Source organism: Diceros bicornis (assembly GCF_020826845.1).
Source record: "Diceros bicornis minor isolate mBicDic1 chromosome 27 unlocalized genomic scaffold, mDicBic1.mat.cur SUPER_27_unloc_1, whole genome shotgun sequence".
Lineage (NCBI taxonomy): Eukaryota > Metazoa > Chordata > Mammalia > Perissodactyla > Rhinocerotidae > Diceros > Diceros bicornis.
In genome coordinates, this window is record NW_026690889.1 from 953409 (window position 1) to 971838 (window position 18430).

The 18430-nt window shown below is 40.3% G+C and overlaps 1 long non-coding RNA gene across 1 annotated transcript; it reads left to right on the plus strand.

Annotated features, from left to right (window-relative positions):
• The first annotated feature begins 9550 nt into the window (after window positions 1-9550).
• Window positions 9551-17921, plus strand: LOC131401940 (uncharacterized). Its single transcript, XR_009218143.1, has 3 exons — window positions 9551-9627; window positions 10128-10296; window positions 17825-17921. It is a non-coding gene; the product is annotated as an uncharacterized LOC131401940 (long non-coding RNA).
• Window positions 17922-18430: the final 509 nt, after the last annotated feature.

Genomic DNA, 18430 nt, shown 5'->3' on the forward strand with positions numbered 1-18430 from the left:
CCTGCCACTGGGGGACATTTTAGGGCACAGTGTGCATGACCTTGGGGATCGAGGTGAATTCCAGTAGGTGAGGAGAGGCCACCTGTCTGCTCCTATTTTATATCTGTGTTTTCAGTAACTCCATCAGGTCGGTCTGGGCCACTTTAAGGAAGCCCCTGTCCCACTCCTGCCCCAAGTGGCCAGTCTGTAAGAAGAGCTGGGCAGGCCTGGAAGACACAGCACAGAGCCGCAGCAGAGGCAAGGGCAGCTTGGGGCCCGGGGGCGTCAGCAAGCCGAGCCAGAGGTGGCTGTCGCTGGACATCGCAAACTACACCAACTGTTATGGTCAAACCGACTGTTGGGGGACAGTTAGCTAAAGTTCCAGGTTTCTCTTTGTGGTGATGAAAATGCCCCGAGACTGACCGTGGTGATGGTTGCACTTATCTACGAATAAGCCAAAACCATCAAAGGGCACCCTTTCAATGGTGAATGTGTGGTGTGTGAATTACAACTCAACAAAGCTGTTTAAAATGAATGAATGAACAAATAAATAAATACAGTGAAAATGGAAAAAGAAAAGGATCTGTGAGCTCCTCTAGGTGTTGGGTGTTGGAGATTTCCAGAGGTTCCGGGTCCCCTCTCTGAGGCCGAGCACCTCACCTCAGCCAGCAGGACCTCAGTTTACTCGTGTGTAATTAAGAGATTATCACACACACACGCACCCTGCCATGGGGCCGTTTGGAAGGTGAAGGCGATAATAGTCTTCAGCACAGCCTGACACACAGAGGACATTAAAAGCCATTGCTGCATTCATTATCTGAGTGTTAATATATTACTGAGAGGGGTCCTGAACCACTGCCATAGCGAGTCTCTGCAGAGGTCAGAGGCTCCTCAAGGCCAGGGAGCTGCCCGAAGGGGATGGGACCGAGGGTGCAGATGTCCTGCAGGAGGGTCAGGTGGGGCAGCTAATGGGGCAGGTGGATGGCCTCACCCAAAAGCCACCCGCCCAGCAGTGGGGACTCACTTGGAGGCTCCGCTCCCACCCTGCTCCCTCCAGGTGGAGAAAGTGAGGTCAGCCCGGCAGAGCCCTGCCCCCTCCAGACAAGCTGAAGGAGGGGGGAAGGCCACTGAAGACTCTCTATGAGTCACCCGGCGATTTCCCAACCCTGAGTCATGCCATCCCTACTGGGACTAAGCACTGGTATGATTTGATTTAAGTTGCATGAGAAGTTGATGACTGTATCTAAAGTACCATTGTTGCTACTAATATTATTACTACTACACTTACAACTCTGATGATGATACTAGTAGTATAGTAACAAAAATATTTATTAAGTATTTATGTGCCAAGCACTTAGCATAGTGGTATCTCATATATCTAAATAGGCATTTTTACAATATCATCATTTACTTTCTCATTATTGATATTACACAATAATAGTCACGAATAGTCAAGCCATGGTATAAGCAAAAGGTTAGAAACAAGCATTTGATTTACCAAAAGGAAGGTTTCCCATTCCTTTGGAGCCTCCTTAACCCTTCTTGAAGGAAGACAAATGCGTCCTCTTGTGGCGTCACCAGCACTGCTTCGACTGCCTGACACACTTAGCTGTGTGACTTTGGGATATTAATAAATGTCTTTCAGCCTGTTTCCTTACAGCAGAATGGAGACAATATTGCTTACCTTGTAGGAATGTTAGGGTGAAATGAGAAAATATACATCAAGTGCCTGAGACATTTTAGGCATTTAAAGTGAGCAACTTGAATTTTACCCATATACAGCAATGATTGTCAATTGGGTTGGAGGAGAAGACATGTTCTCCTATAGAAGCCTATCAGAATTTCTTTTATTTTTTTATTTTTTATTTTTTTGGTGAGGAAGACCGGCCATGAGCTAACATCCTTTGCCAACCTTCCTCTCTTTTTTTTTGCCTGAGGAAAATTGGCCCTGAGCTAAATCTGTGCCCATCTTCCTCTATTTTGTATGTGGAATGCTGCCACAGCATGGTTTGATGAGTGGTGTGTAGGTCTGTGCCCGGGATCCGAACCTGCAAACCCCGGGCCACTGCAGCAGAGTATGCAAACCGCTACACCACTAGTCATCAGAATTTCTGAGTGAGGCCTTTTTAAAATCATATATGATCTCCCCCAAATGGACATTCTTTTCTCCTCTTTTTCTTTCCTCCCCCTCTCAACTCCAGAACTATGGCTATGTCAAACAACTTTTCCTGATGAAAGACTTTTATGTTGGGATAGAGTGGAAGAAAGCTTGAGAACTTTTGATAAAAGTAGTAGTTTCCAACTTCCCTGTATCAGATCACTTGGGGATCTTGATCTAAGCAGATTCCCTGGCTGAACTACCTAACAGAAGTTCTCAAACTCTAGTATGCATGCACACGAAGTGCAACTTCCTTTGGATTGCTGACAGTGAAAGGGAGCAGGGAGGGGGAGAGAGGAGAGAGATGAGTTTTGTGTTTAAGAATGAAGAATCCAGTTGACTTTCTGTAAATTGTTAAGGGTCGCATTCTGCTTTACTATGTCTCCTTGTAACTAACTACCCGCATTTATGCATTGTGAAAGATGGGTCTGTGAAGAAAACATCACAGGGACTGACGCCCTGTTAAGGGAAATGCTCCTGACTAATAATGCCAAAAACCACTCTCCTAAACAACTCCAAGAAGGTATAGTAGATTGATACTCTTTCTTCCCCTTTACTAGTGCAAAGAGATGTTAGGCTCATTGAAATCTTACAATCATGCAGAACTTCCCTAGGGATATAATAAGGTTTTGGTGAATATAATTTTAATCATTCTCTTTGAGTTTAAGGAGTTTTAACCATTTCTTTCTGATATGCTTGTATCTGTTTCCTCCTAGGTCCGACGTTATATCACTAAACAGGTTGTGTGAAAGGTCGATAGAAAGAAGTCAGAAATAAGTGCCGTGGAATAGAGCAACGTACTTGTGGTTACTGGATAGTGTTCTAGATCACCACTGTCAAATAGAAATAAGATGCAAGCCACACATATAATTTTAACATATAATTTTAAACTTTCTATAGCCACATTAAAGTAAAAAGGCAAAATTAATTTTAATAACTATTTATTTAATCCAATATATCTAATATATTATTCCATCAGGTGCTCGATATCAAAAACGATTAATGAGATATTTTACTGTTGTTCCATACTAAGTCTTAGGAATCCAGTGTATATTTTATACTTACTGCACATCTCATTTTGGACTAGCTACAGTTCAAGTGCTCAACAGCCACATGTGGTTAGTGTCTGTTCTATTGAAGAGCACAGGATTGATATTATTGAATAACAGCAATCTGCTGGGTGCTTATAACCTATAAAGGGGGCCACCCTTATAGGTATCAACAAATTCCAATCTTTCAAATGAATGGGACTACCAAAGGCAATACTTAGGTATATTTTCATATTTCAATCAATTTTTAAAATCAGTCTGAATCACCAAGGAAATGACCCTTGTCTTTGGGTCACTAAGGTGATTTCTTAAATGAGATATGTTTTGTTCTTTGTGAAATAACTACACCTAAATGAATTTTTCTTAAGGTCCTTATTTTAAGTATGGCCAAAACTATGGCTAGGATTGAAAGTTTTACGTTTAGAGCAACATTGTTTTCTTGATTTGTTTGGCCTGTAGTCTGAGAGAGCAATGTTACTTCTTATTTGGTAAGCTGTATAGAATTTAGATTATGACTGCTAAGTTTCCCCTTTAGCATTTTCAGCTGTCCCAGTAAGACATATGGAAACGATAGAGATTCTAGAACGCTTGACTCCACTCTCTGCCAGTGAACTTATACCATATGCAGAAGTATTAACATCCAATATGAACCAGCTATTGAATTCAGGGGTTCTGTGGAGAATGCTTCAAACAGTCAATAAACTATGGATGGTTCTTAAAACTGTGATGCCTAGAAGGTAATTTCAGTGTATTGTTACACGTGATAGATAAGTGTATAGCAGTGATTATATACAATAACCTAAACTTAATGGGTGAAAAAAACTGTTGAGTGTTTAACAATATAAAACCCCTCTGAACACTACTAATTAGAGTCATTATAACTTTAAGAAAAAGCATAAATTTGATCTTAAGAAACAGACAGAAACTATAAAGTATTTCCAACTTGAGAAACTTTTTTAAAAGTGAGTTCTCCTCTATAGGCATCTGTCATTTGTGGCTAATTGTGATTTAGATCACTATTGTGTCTTGCATCATTGTGGTGGCTCCACATTTTGCTGCACATTAAAATCACCTGGAGAGCTGTTAAAACTCTTGATCCCCAATTGGAACCCATGCCAATTAAATCAGAATGTCTGCGGATGGGAGTCAGGCATTAGTAATTTTTTTTTAAGATTCCCCAGTTGATTCCATTATGCAGCAATGTTTAGAGAACACTTGACTAATTATTTCTTCTTTAGTCAAATGGGTCTCTGCTGGTCCATAGATTGCATCAGAAACACCTGGTCAGCTCTGAAAAACAGGATACTGGGCTGGCTTTCCCTGAGATATCAGATGCTTAATGTTCAATTAAGTAATTTCGATGCGAAAAAGAAAAGCATACACTTGAAAAATACTGTAAGAATTTTCATATTTTTAAACAAGGCAGTTTTGTAGGCTTCTAAGATTAAATACAGCGGCTCCTGTTTTGTTTTGTTTTAAACTGAGGCTTTGGAATATTTTATGTGAGTAGGAAACCTCTAGGAGCTCAGAAAAGGTTGAAATAAATGGTTTCTAACTAAATGCAGCGCACATTCTTGGATCAGTTTTCAAAGACTGGTCAAAACCTGCTGTGTTTAAATAATAACATGCTGTTTTTCATCACATTCATTGATGATGTAAACAAAATGTGTAACTATATTAGTAAATGTTAATATTCATGTATTTTAAGGTTACAAAATTTGTCACAATGTGATTTTTTTATTCAAGTGAAAACAGATGTGTGCAGCTATTTTGAATATTGGTTTATAAACATTCCTATTCTTTATCAAATGAACTTGTAGTTTTTTGTGTTTTCTTTCACTACTGTTCACCTGAAAGGAACAGTTCAAGGGACTGGAATCCAGGACTGTCTGGTTCCAGAGTCTACGTGTATCCATTTCTGTTAAGGCCACACACGTCAAATGGCCATACAAGGCTAGAGTGGGTTGAGAGCCTTAGGAACTGAGCGGAGGAAAATCGTAGTACTTTCCCTGGAGCAGTTACTTAAACAATTTGATATTTAAAAAAAATTGTAAAAGCAGAATAAAAATTTGAAGTTTTTTTAAGTATTGATAAATTATCCTTCATTCCACTGTTTTAACAGCAAGTTACATTTTTTATACTTTCCCTCTATCTTTGCTTATGCATATATATTTTCACATAATGGAATTCATAATACCCAGTAGGGAGTCTGCTTTCTTTCATTTAACTTTATATGAAATTTTTTTGCAAGTTGTTTAGTTTTGATAATTATTTTACTGGCTTCATAATGATCAAACTGATATATCATAACCATATAGGGTGCTATTACTAGACCGGGAGGTTGATGACTTTTTTCAGGATTACAGTAGGCACTGTTATCAACTGAAGTATTTTTACTTTTTCTTTCTTTTGGATTACTCTTTTAGAATAAATTTTTGAGCCTGAGATTACTAAATTAAAAGGTAGAATTTATCTTTAGCACTGTACATTTTGCAATTTGGGAAGATGCAGTAAAACTGAAAGGGAGGCAAACAAATCCACTCTCCTCCCGCTGCTCCCCCTGCAGCAAACCTCTCCCCAAACTACTTGCTCAAACTTGAGAAACTGTCTCAGGTTTTGCTTTTTTGAGACACTAGGACTGGAACCAAGCTTAAGTTACTCAGAAATTGACAAAATCACAATTTGGAGAGATCATGATTAACTCCCTACCTTCGAGGAAGCTGAAGTGTACTTCGTGGCAAAGAATAACAACCAGGTGTTAGGAGGGACAGAGGCGGATGAGCCTTGATGGAGCAGAAGCGGCCGGGGCGGGAGCGCTCTAGAGCGTTGCTCTGGGTGGACTCGCTGTCCGGGGCAGCCTCGAACATCCTGAGGTTCTGGGGCCAGTCGTCAGCCAGCCTTGTCGCCTGGCCGGGCTCGGGCGTCTGGCAGTTCCCGCCTCCGTCTGTGCCACACCCGGGCCGCCGTGAAGGTCGGAAGCGTGAGCTGAGCGGCACTGACGGGCGCTCTGGGAAGAACCCGGCGAGGCTTCAAAGGGTTTCCTTTCGCTTGGTCTACAGACCTGAAGAATGAGACTGCGAGTTTCCAAGGAAACGGATGCACGGGTTAAGTCGCCGGTTTCAAAATCTCAAAACGGAGACGACTTTTCCTTTAAACCCTGCGGTCTGCGAGCGTCCTTCGCTTTTCAGGCGTTGGCCTCCGGGCCACCAAATCCTTTCTGTCGGTTTTTATTGCGCAGGCTTCCCTCGGGGGCCAGGGTGCGCGCCCCCTCACCTCGCGCCGGGATTGGTTGCTTGGTTTCTGCTCTGGCGGGTGATTGGGTGCTGGGAGTCGAGGGGGCGGGAGGCGGGAATCCGTCCGGGAGAGCGCGGGCGCGCGGCCTGGAGAGAGCGGAGGAGGGAGCGGGCGAGGCGCCGGAGTCCGCGCTGGGCCGGGGCGTGGCAGCCCGGTGAGGAGGCGAGAGGGTTGGGGCCTCTCCTCTCTGCCGGGCTCCGCCGTGTGTGCTCGCGGATACCGTTTCCTTTTCTCCCGGGACCCGGAGCCCAGGCAGCGCTGCCTCGGTTTTCCTCAGAACAGGCCAGCCTGTCTCTCGTGGGGCGGCGCGCAGCCTGCCCGAAGGGAGCCTTCTGCTCTCGCCTGGCCGCCGTGCGGGCGGTCGGGGTGCCCGCGTCCCCGGGCCTCGGGGGTCTGAGCACGCGGAGGCCGGAGGGAGCCTGTCCCGACCCCGGGGAGAGGGCCCGGGCCCCCTCGGCCCCCCGCTGACTCGTGGCGGCGGGGGCGACGGCGGGAGGCGGATCGGGGCCTCCTCCTTTATCCCCTGGGGGATGGCGGCGACTGCGGGCGGGATGGATTTCTAGGCTGTGTCTGAGGAACTAGCCGGCGTTGCGTTATTGGGTGGAGTGAAGGGGTTAGAGTCCACCAAATCTCTTCTCAAGAGTCGCACAGATAGAATCACAGAATATTGGAACTGGGAAATACCTCAGAATAGTGGTTCTTAGCTTGTTTGGGAACACATAGGCTGGGGGTCAGGGTATAATTGGCTTCCTAAGCTGTTGAGTTGCTCTTTTAGCCATCCCTCCATCCCCAGGTCGACTTTGCCGTTTTTTTTCACTATTGCAAGGAAGTCCTCAGTTGATAACAGTGCATATCAGTCTCCCCTCTATTTTGAGTTATTTTATTAGGATATAGTTCTGGGAATGAGAAATCCACGGACATTCTCTTCAGAGAAACGCAGTCATGTACCAAGACTTCTGCACGCAATAGCAAGAGAGCACAGTTTCTGACTTCCGTCTCTGGATCCTAGAGTAAGCATAGGGGGTTTAGAAGAGGTGAGGATTAAAGTAGATCACCTCCTCTGTGTCAAGTAGGGAGTTTAGGCACGTTCTATCCATTACCTTACTTAATTCTTATCTCAATGCCTGGCTAATTTTCGTCAAAACTCTATCAGGTAGATAATCTTATCTCCATTGCACAGATGAAGAAACAGACTGAGGTTCAGTGATTCACACAGTGGGACTCACACTTAGGCTTGCTTTACTCCAAAGCCCATCTTCTTTTCATTATACCCTTCTGACCTTTACATCAGAATTATCAAGCACCTACTGTGTGCCAAGGCATTTTCTCCCTTACAACAGTTTTTCAATTAGGGATTATTACAGATAAGGATCTTAGTCTAGAGAAGTGAAGACATGATCAAGGAAACACATCTGAGTTGTGGGAACCTGATCTAGAACTCGTACTTCTACCTCCTGGTCCACAGCTTTGGCAGAGTAGGGACACAGATCCGGATTTGTCAGATTCCGAGACATGTTCTCAACCACTGTGATGGTTAAGACTAGGAAATTCTTTTACTTGCATTTGTTTTGTTTATACATTTAGGAATCCCCTTTTTATTTCTAGACTTCTGTCCTAGTCTAGTTGGGTATCTGGTTTTCTTTGAATGGCATTGTTTCAGTCTTGATTTTCGTTTCTGCTGCAGTTAGGAATCTAAGTAAACAAGAAAGCATGACTCTTCAATATGGTCTGAATGTACAGTTGGTGGGGTGAAGATGAACTTTCCTTGTAAAGCTTGTCCATCATAGCTTGCTATAATGAATTCTGCAAGTATTTTTCAGCAGTTAAGTCTTTATTAAGATAAAGATGCTGATAATTCATAACATATACTGAATCTGTGACTACATTCATTTTCTCAGATAGTAAATGGATTGAAAATATTTGCTGGGTTCATGGAAGAACATGTAAGCTTTCGAAAAATAATCCTGATCGCTATAAACTGTACATGGTTAGGAGGCAAAGGAGAATATTCTGAAAACTATTCTCAGCTCATTTGGAACTTCTATTTACTTTACGGAATTACTACTTTCTACAAAGTATTTACTGTCTTTTACACAGAATACTATATTTCTCACCATATTTTTTGAGATGTTTCAATCATATAGAAAATTAATAGACAAATGAGTAAGCCAACTTTCCAGAGTTGTTCCATCTTAATATTTTGCCATATTTACTTTATACCTTGTTTGCAAGTAACATTACTAGTATGCTGAATTTATTCTTTTTCTTTCCTAGACGTGTCGTTATACTTTTGTTACATATGTATGTATCTGTAAACAATATAGAGCATTACTCTACCTGTTTTTAAACTTTGTACAATGATATGATACTGTACCTATATTTGTTCAGAAGTTCTTTTAGTTGCTTAACATTATTTTTAAGAAGTAGCCTTATTGATTGTTACTCTATTTTAATTGCTGTATAGTATTCCATTGTATGAATGTACCAGAATTTTTTTATCCAGTTTCCTTCTGACAGACATTTAAGTTGTTTACATTCTTTTGCAATTCTAAACAATGCTGCTATGAACTTTCTTATGCATGTTTCCTTATGTTCCTGTGGGAAAGGTTTTGGATCTATACATAGGACTGGACTTCCTGGTGCTGGGTATCTTCAACTTTGCTAGAAATTGTTAATTTCTGTCCAAAGTGGTTGTAGTGATTTACACTCTCTAGCGGTATCCTCCATTAAGTTGTCTTCAAAGGTATTAGTGTACTCTAGTTTTACGGAAATGATGGTGCTTGCATCCTTAAGGCACAAATTGCTTTGTTCATTTCTTTTATGCCTATATGCTTTTAAGTCCAACATAATTTTAGGGAGAAAGATAAAGGAATAAGGTCTAGATTGAACGAAATACTAATTCTCCCTTCTGCTATTGCTATGTTCCCTCAAGTACAACTTTACTGCTTGTTGTGTTTGTACTTGTGATGCAGACAGACCCTAATGAAGTAAAGTGTTTACTGATTTTTTTTTTATTGTTTTTGTGTCAATAGATTGTCCAAGGATTAAAAAGTAAGCAGCATTGTTTGTTGGAGAGCCCTACAGGAAGTGGGAATAGCTTAGTCTTACTTTGTGCTGCTTTAGCGTGGCAACAGTCTCTTCTTCGTGGTAAGTATTTGGTTGATATATTCAGCTTGATTATTGGGACTTGAAAAAAATATAATAAAGTACTTTTTATCCAGAATGATTCATTTAAGGAAATAGCAGTAACTAAGACTATACTTTTGGTCTTTCTTTTAATCCTCCCTGCTTGATATTTTAATGAATCTCAATATAAACGAATACTCAAGTGGTTGTGCCTTTATTACATTATTAATCTTTGACTATTATCTTTTTGTAAGTTATGTAAATTGATGATAATTTCTCTGTAAATGTCTCTGACAGCATAAGTGTTTCTCTCCTGTCCTAATTTGATGCTACAGATAGGGTGACCAACTTGTCCAGATTTGCCAGGTACTTTCCCAGGTTTAGCCCTGAAAATCTTACAGCCTGGGGAACCTCCCAATCCTGGGCAAATTCGAGTGGTTGCTCACTCTAGCTGCAGAGGATGATTAATGTTTGTTTAATTAGAAATATTATGAATAGAGGTTCTTTCACTTTGAGGGAAGCCAGCGGATGAAAGCTTAAGCGAAAAAGCTGAAGTGCCGTTGTCACGTCGTTGTACGTGCCACTCAAAGAGTGTTACAAACGATGGCGAGGACCGAGGAGCTTCACGTCATTTCAACAGTCCAAGTACACCACCTTCTGAAAGAAATGGCACTTCATCAACTTGTCAAGGTAGGTTATATTTTTGCCTGGGTCTGTTGGTATGTGTAATAGGAACCTTCATTACTGTTGTTATGAGACCTAATTTGATAAATTTGATGAGCATAATTCATTAGGTACCTCCATCTAATTTCTCTGGAATTATTTTTAGATAACACAAGAGTGGTCAGAAATCCTTGGACTACTTTATTCTTGACTTGGCTTTTAATTGATTTGGACATTTTGCTAGCTTAAATCATTTTTTGAAGCAGGCAAGGCAAAATAAATGATATTCAGAAATTGATGTTATTTGTAGGCAGGATTGTTAATTATAAGTTAGGATTTTAGAAAACATTGATTTGTATTGTAAGACAAAATCTAGTTAGCCTCATTCATTCTTGATAAGTTTGCATGAACTTCTGAAGCCAGTATCCTGCATGAGGATGAGATATGTTTTAGGTATGATCCTTGAATAGTTCTAATTAGATTTATTTAAGTGAAATATATTAAGAATAACATAAGACTCTTAATTTTTAAAAAATATTTCTCTGGCTTTGACTATATGGAAAAGATTGGTCGTTATTTGCCTAAGCCAGAAACCTAGGAGACATCCTGTACACGTTGCTCTACCTTATTTGTCCGTGCAAATCTCTATCTCCATTGACAACTCCCTGGTCCAAACTACCATCTCTTGTTTAGAGCATGCAATAACTTCTTTTCCTGCTTTCACTCATGCCATTCTTTAACTAATCACTGGCAGGGAGAAAAGAGGTGGCCATGACTGACTTAAGTCTCAATGTATCCACTTCCTAAAATCAAGAATGGAGTCATCTTCCTCTAAAGCACATGACTATGTGTGGAGGAGGGTGGCTGCTGGAACCCAAGTGTGATTCTGTTAGGAGTGAGGAAGAGGAGATGGAATAGTTACTGGAGAGGTGACCAATAGTGTTGTCTACACTGTTTTGACCCTTAGCCCTTTTGACTTTCTTTCCATTCCTTCAAAGGGTCATGCTTTCTTCTGCCTCAGAGCCTTTGCTTGTGTTAGTGTCTCTTCTGAGGAAAGTTACATCTTCAACTTGTTATCCTCCTCTTCTATTAGGTATCGCTTAAATTTCACTTCCTTGAGGGAGCCATGCTGACCTTTCCGTTAGATCAGATTTGGTTTCCCTGTTATTTTGTGTCATCTCACTGTGTTTGTCTCCTTCACAGCACTTGTCTGTGAAGTTTTTATTATCCATGTGTCTGTGTGCATCTTTTATTGATCTCTGCTTCCCCTAGCAGACTGTGTTCTCCATGAGGTCAGGAGCCATGTCAGTTTGCTTACCATTGTAACCCTGGAACCTGGCAGAGTGCTTGGCGTATAGTAGGTGCTAGATAACTATTTGTTGTGTGAATGAATGGAGTTGATTTTGAGCTAATTATAGAAACTCTGGTTTATAATATTTATATACAACCTGTATTTTTTTTAGAAAAGCTTTATTGAAACATACTTGACAAAACAAACTGCATTTATTTAAATGGTACGCTTTGGGGTCCTCGGGTCAGGGCCTGAGCAGGGCCCTCCTGGCGAATCGAGGCGCGCGCTGCCTCGCCGCCCCCTCGCACGGGGAGGGGCGGGGGCTGGGGGCGAGCGCGCCTGCGCGCTGGTGCCTTGTCCCAAGTTCACGTGTCTCGAGGGTGGCACTGCGGGTCTCTGCCTGCAACGGCGGCGCTAGAGCGGAGCGTGGGCTGCGGCGGCCGGAGTCATGGCAGGACAGGCATTTAGAAAGTCTCTTGCCCTCTTTGACCGAGTTTTGGTTGAAAGGAGTGCAGCCGAAACTGTAACCAAAGGAGGCATTATGCTTCCAGAAAAATCTCAAGGAAAAGTATTGCAAGCAACAGTAGTAGCTGTTGGATCGGGCTCTAAAGGAAAGAGTGGAGAGATTCAACCAGTTAGTGTGAAAGTGGGAGATAAAGTTCTTCTCCTAGAGTTGGGAGGCACCAAAGTAGCTCTAGACGACAAGGATTATTTCTTATTTAGAGATGGTGACATTCTTGGAAAGTATGTAGACTGAAATGAATTACTATTGAAATGGCATCACGTGAAGCTGCCCATTCCACTGAAGTACTGAAATTTTTCATCATGTAAATAATTTCCATGTCTCTCTTTTATAATAAACTAATGATATCCAAACTAATGACATCCCGTGTCTCTAAAATTTAGTTTCACTGTACTGATATAAACATTTCCAAATAAAAATATATAAATGAAAAAATATAAAATAAAATAAATGGTACGCTTTGATAAGTTATGGCCTCCACCATAAGGTGTACCTCCATGAAACTTTCAGTCAGCGTCAAGATAGTGAACATACCCACTACCTTCAAAAGTTTTCTCATGCACCTTTGTTATCCCTCCTTCCCACCCCTCTGTGACTTTCTCTCCCCAAACAACCACTGATTTGCTTTCTATCACTATAGATTAGTTTGCATTTTCTAGAGTTTATATAAATGGAATCAGACAATTTGTACACCAATTTTGTCTAGCTTCTGTCACTTAACATAATTCTTTTGAAAATCATCCATGTTGTGTGTGTCAACAGTTTGTTCCTTTGTGTTGCTGAGTAAGGTTCTGTTCTATGGATATACTACAAATTGTTTATCCAGTCACGTGTTGATGTATATGTGAGTTGTTTCTAGTTTTGGGCTATTACAAATAAAGCTGCTATGAACATTTGTATGTCAGTCTTTGTTATGGACATGTGCTTTCCTTTTTATGGGCAAATACATAAGAGTAGAATGAGTGGATCACTTATGTTTAACTCTTTAAGAAACTTCCAAACTGTTACCCAAAGTGTTTATACATTATACCATTTTACATTCCCACCAGCAGTGTCCGAGAGTTCCCATTTCTCTACATCTTTGCTTACACTTGGTATGGTCAGTCTTGTCTGCCATTCTGATAGGCATGTAGTGTGGTATCTCATTGTGGTTTTAATTTGCATTTCCCTGATGACTTATGATGTTGAGCGTCTTTTCATGTGCTTATGAGCCATCTGTATATCTTCTCTGATAAAATGTCTTTTTGAAACTTTTGCCTGTTTTTTTTTTTCTTATTGTTAACTTTTGAGAGTTCTTTATATATTTTGAATACAAGTGTTTTTCTATCAAATATAGTTTTAGGTTTTACTGTTAGGTCTAAAATCCATTTCGAGTTATTTTTGGTATATGGTGTGAGGTATGGATCCAAGTTCATTTATTTTGCCTATGGATATCTCATTGTTCAGCACCATTTATTGAAAAGGCTATCCTTTATCCACTGCATTGCCTTTGTTCTTTGGTAAAAAATCAGTTGTCAATATATACACAACTTGCATTTTAGCATCATTGTGAGTTTGGGCTGTTTAGAATAGTCTCTTGAAGCATCAGATGCGATAAATCAGGGTTGGATTCTTTCCATTTTTAAGCAAATTCTTTAGTAAGATATAAGCTAAATACAGAAAAGCATACAAATCCTAAGTGTATAGCTTGATGAATTTTCACAAAGTAAACACACTCGTGTATCTACCACCTAGATAAAAATAGGACATTACCAACACCCTACAGCCCCTTCTTATGCTCTTTTCTAGTCACTATCCTTTCTCTCCACAGGTATAGGCTATCCTCCCTTCTGTCACCATTGATGAGTTTTGCCTCTTTATAGAAATGGAGTGATATCTGTACTCTTGAGTCTGTGTACTTTTGCTTACCATTGTATTTTGGGGATTCATTTGTGTTGTTGCATATAGTAGTAGTTCTTGTTGTGGTATATTATTTACTTCTATGAACATATCACAGTTTATTAATCCGTTCTGCAGTTATTAGACATTTGGATGGTTTCTACATTAGGCTTTTAATGCTTTTATGAACATTCTTGTTCATTCTTTTGCAAATAGGTAAGTATTTTCTGTTGGATATATACCTAGGAATGGCATTGCTGGTCATAGTGTATGGATATGTTCAGCTATAGTAGAGACTGCCAACATTTTCCAAAGTGGTTGAACCAGTTTATGCAACCCCTTCCCTACATCCAGTAGTATATGGGAATTACGTTGCTCAGCATTCTTGTTAACACTTGCTATGTCCAGTCTTCTAAAATTTTAGCCATTCTGGTGCATGGATGGTGTTCTCGTGAGTTTGAATTGGTATTTCTCTGGTGACTAATGAGGTTGAGTGTCTTTTTATATGTTTATCGGTCATTTGAATATTCCTTTTAGTGAATTGCCTATTTAGATTGCCCATATTTCTATTGGGTTGTTTCTTACTGATTTCTATGAGTTTCTTTTTTTTTTTAAATATCTTCTGGATATGTCTTGTTTCTTTATAACTTTGTATTTTAAAGACTTAACCCCTCCAATAAGCTTCCTGCAAATGTCCCTGCTATAGAGAAGAGGAAGATAAGCCTTTTGGTCTATGCAAATAATATGATTTTTTTTTTTAATGAATTGGGGTAAATCTCATTTGGCACATGGCAGTTCAGTTTTTCTAAAACTAAATTATTGTCTTTGGTAGACGTTCCCTGGCCTTTAATGGGCCCATGCAAATTTGCCCCTTGATTTATTTGGGACAGGGTTTCTCAAAAGTGGCACTATTAAAATTTGAATGGGATAATTCTTTGTTGTGGCAGCTGTCCTGTGCACTGTGGGATGCTTAGCAGCATCTCCCAGGCCTCAACCCACTAGAGGCCAGTAGTACCTACCCCCCACTTTGTGACAACCAAAAATGTTTCCAGACATGCTGAATGTCCCTGGGGTGGGAGGTGGGGGTGTTAAAATTGCCCCGGTCGAGAAACACTGATCTAGATTTGTTTTGTGGGTATTTTACCAGTTTACCAGGAAATTACAGAGCTCAAAATTACGTGTCTTTTGTGAAATCCATATGGAAATACAAAGGACTAAGAATAGCCAAGATATTTTTTAAGCAGCAGGTCAAGGTGAGAAGACTTGATCTATGAGATATCCTGATTTATTATATATAAAGCTATAGTAACTAAAGCACTTTGGTATTAGCACAGTGTTAGACCAGTGGAAAACAGTAGAGAACCCAAATCCAGTTCCACGTGTATCCAGAAACTTGATTTCTTTTAATAGAAGTGCTCTTACAGAGCAGAGGGCAAAGGAGGGGCGTTTCTTTAAGTGGTCCTGGGACTATTAGATATCAGTATGGAAAAAATTCAAATTGGAACCCTACTTTACTCTGTACACAAAAATCCATTCCAGGTAGATTAAAGACCTAGGCATGAAAGGCAAAACTATTAAGATGTTAGAATATAGTGGTTTTCAAACGATGTTCTTAAGAGTCTTAGAAAAAACATGGCTTGTAGTGGGAAGGGGACAGTGGATCAGGGAAGTTCTAGGTCTTGCGTGCTCTTTTTTAAATTTTAAACGCTATTTCTTAAAAAACTGTAGTCCTCCTCAGAAAAGGCTTGAAAACCCGTGCTGTGTGGCATAGATAGCCTTCTGTGTTTGTGCAGACTCAAACTTGTGTTTTTTTTTTGAAAATAGTATTGGACTTGCTTATAGGGCTTTCTCCCCTACTAGTCTGTAAATCCTTCAAGGCCAGGGACTGGTTTTTTTTCATTGTTTTTCCATGGGGTCTGGAATTGTATGGACTGAATAAAATAAATGCTTGTTAAATGAATTCAAGAACTGGGAGTGGAGGGAATGTATAGAGAAGAGCAGAGAGGAAGGAAGGTACTTTGAAGAACACTCTCATTTACAGAAAGGGAGAAACCAATGTATTGGAATAGTTAAGAACCGTGTTACAGATATTAAAGAAAAAGCAAATGCATTTATTCTGTTGCAAGAATACAGAGTGTTATGTTTGGCTGTATACCTAGAGGTTATGCTTATGGATTTTAGAATCAGACAGCAGGAGTCAGTCATATCTAGGCTCTGCCTCTTACTAGCTAAACAATATTGGGCATGAACTTGACTTCTTTAAAACCTAGTATTCGCACTTATAAAATGGGAATAATATTATTCGGTGATTTAAGAGGTCGTTGATGACCTTGAGATAGAGCTTTCCGGATTGTGGGATTAAAAGCTAGATTATAGGAGCTTGATTCTACTATATTGTTAAGCCTAAAGAACATTGAGAAGCTTAGTAGGAAACAAACATTGAGACACTGTAAAGAACGATTTTTATAGAAATGAAATACATTTTCTTGAGAGAATCTTACAGTTATATTTTTTAAGCCACATTATTGGGAGTGGTCTACAAAAGCATAAAGCTACAATTGGACTTTCCTGTTGAAAGTATATTTCTCAAAATGTTTGCTATATCTTTGTTAAGGTAAACTGAGTGGTAAAGTGCTTTTAAACATGTTGAGCATTTCATGTTTTAAAGTATGCTATGAAATTTTTAGAAATAAATCATACATCTTGATTCCAATATTTTTCTAGAAAAATTTCCTGGAGCAACCTCTGATGGCCTAGCGGTTAAAGTTTGGCACGCTCCGCTTCGGAGTCCCAGGTTCGGTTCCCAGGCGCGAACCACACCACTCGTCTCTCATTGACTATGCTGTGGCAGTGGCTCATGTAGAAGAACTAGAAGGATTTACACGTAGAATATAGAACTATGTACTGGGGCTTTGGGAAGGGAGAAAGAAGAGAGGCAGATTGGCAACAGATGTTAGCTCAGGGCAAATCTTTCCAAGCAGGGAAAAAAAAAGAAAAAGAAAAATTGCCTAAGTGTAAGTTATTTATACTCATATTTCATGACTTCTTATATAAGACTCTCCTGAAAAAAACTATACTGGCTGCAAAGCTATCTACCAATAAACAGGTATCCATATGGAGAGATGAAAATGGTGATTTTCAAGTAGAGAAGAATTAAACCCTTATAAACTACACAGTAGGTAAACAGAATTTGTTGGCAGTGAAATATTCCCGTTAGTTCTAGTAGAACAAGGTAGCCAAGCATCAATCAAGATTTCAGTGGTGCTTGTAGAGAGTAGTTGGGTCATGTCACAGACGTAAATTGTAAATTATTGTAACTTCATTTTATATAGTTACTCATTACAAAGGAGTTTATTATTATACTAGATTATTGAGGCTAACATCATTAAAATGAAACTGCATGGTGCTTTCTTATATAAGAGGAATTTGACAGTTAAACTATTTACTTAAGGCATATACTGATAGTATAGCTACTTTGTACTTTTAATTCTTCTGTTGTTTTGATCTAATGGCATTTTGGGGGGTCAAAATACCTTTTTTTAGAAACCTTGATACAAACATATGCTGTCTTCAAAATCTTACTTCAAATAAAGCAATAGAGGCAAGTTTGAAGTAAAAGCATGGAATACATAAACAAAATAATAAGGGAATTATGGTGCCAGTTATCAATGGATTGCCCCTGTGTAACAACATCAGAGTGTTGCCCTCTGTTGTCTGTTCTGCAATAATGGAGCTGCACCCAGTAGACATTTCTCTTTTGCACCTGGCAGGGGTTAAGCTTTTGTCAGAGAAGGTTTAGGACAAAGGGCCTTCCATCCTAATTCCAGGGTGCTTCCATTCTTTTCTTTTTCTTTCTCCTGCAGTACAACCAGCAGTGGCACAATTCAGGGGTGTCTACATGGACTCACCCACAGTGGGTGATCCACAGTGGATTCAGTGGATCCCCTTGGATGGCTTAATAAGGAGAATGAGTGGCACCGCTGCAAGTGGAATCCCAGTGAATCCAGTAGGCATCCCAGCCTCAGCCTACCTGCCCCTGGGAGGGGGCAGGGCTTTCCTGTTTGCCAGTCTCAGCCTGCTGTTCCCTACCTGCTGAGCTCTGCCCTGACCAGGGACTGGTACTGGCCTTGGGAAACATGACAATCTTCTCCACCATCCCTGTGCTGCAATCATTCCTTCTCCAACAAGGCCTGAAGGCAGCCTTGGCGAGGGGGTCCTCTCCCAAATTTGTTTCTTTCTTAACTACTCTACTGTAATTCTGGGCTACTCTCTATAGTTCCCTTTAAAGGTTTATGGTTAATTGTTCATTATATAAACTGTCCCTGCTCAATCTATTGGTTGGTTTCCATGTCCTGATTGAACACTGATTCTTATCATTATATATTATTTTATAGGGTGTTAGTGCTAAGGGGAAAAATGTAAGGGGAACAAGTTGGATAGGGAGTGTCAGGACAAGAGGATAGTTTATA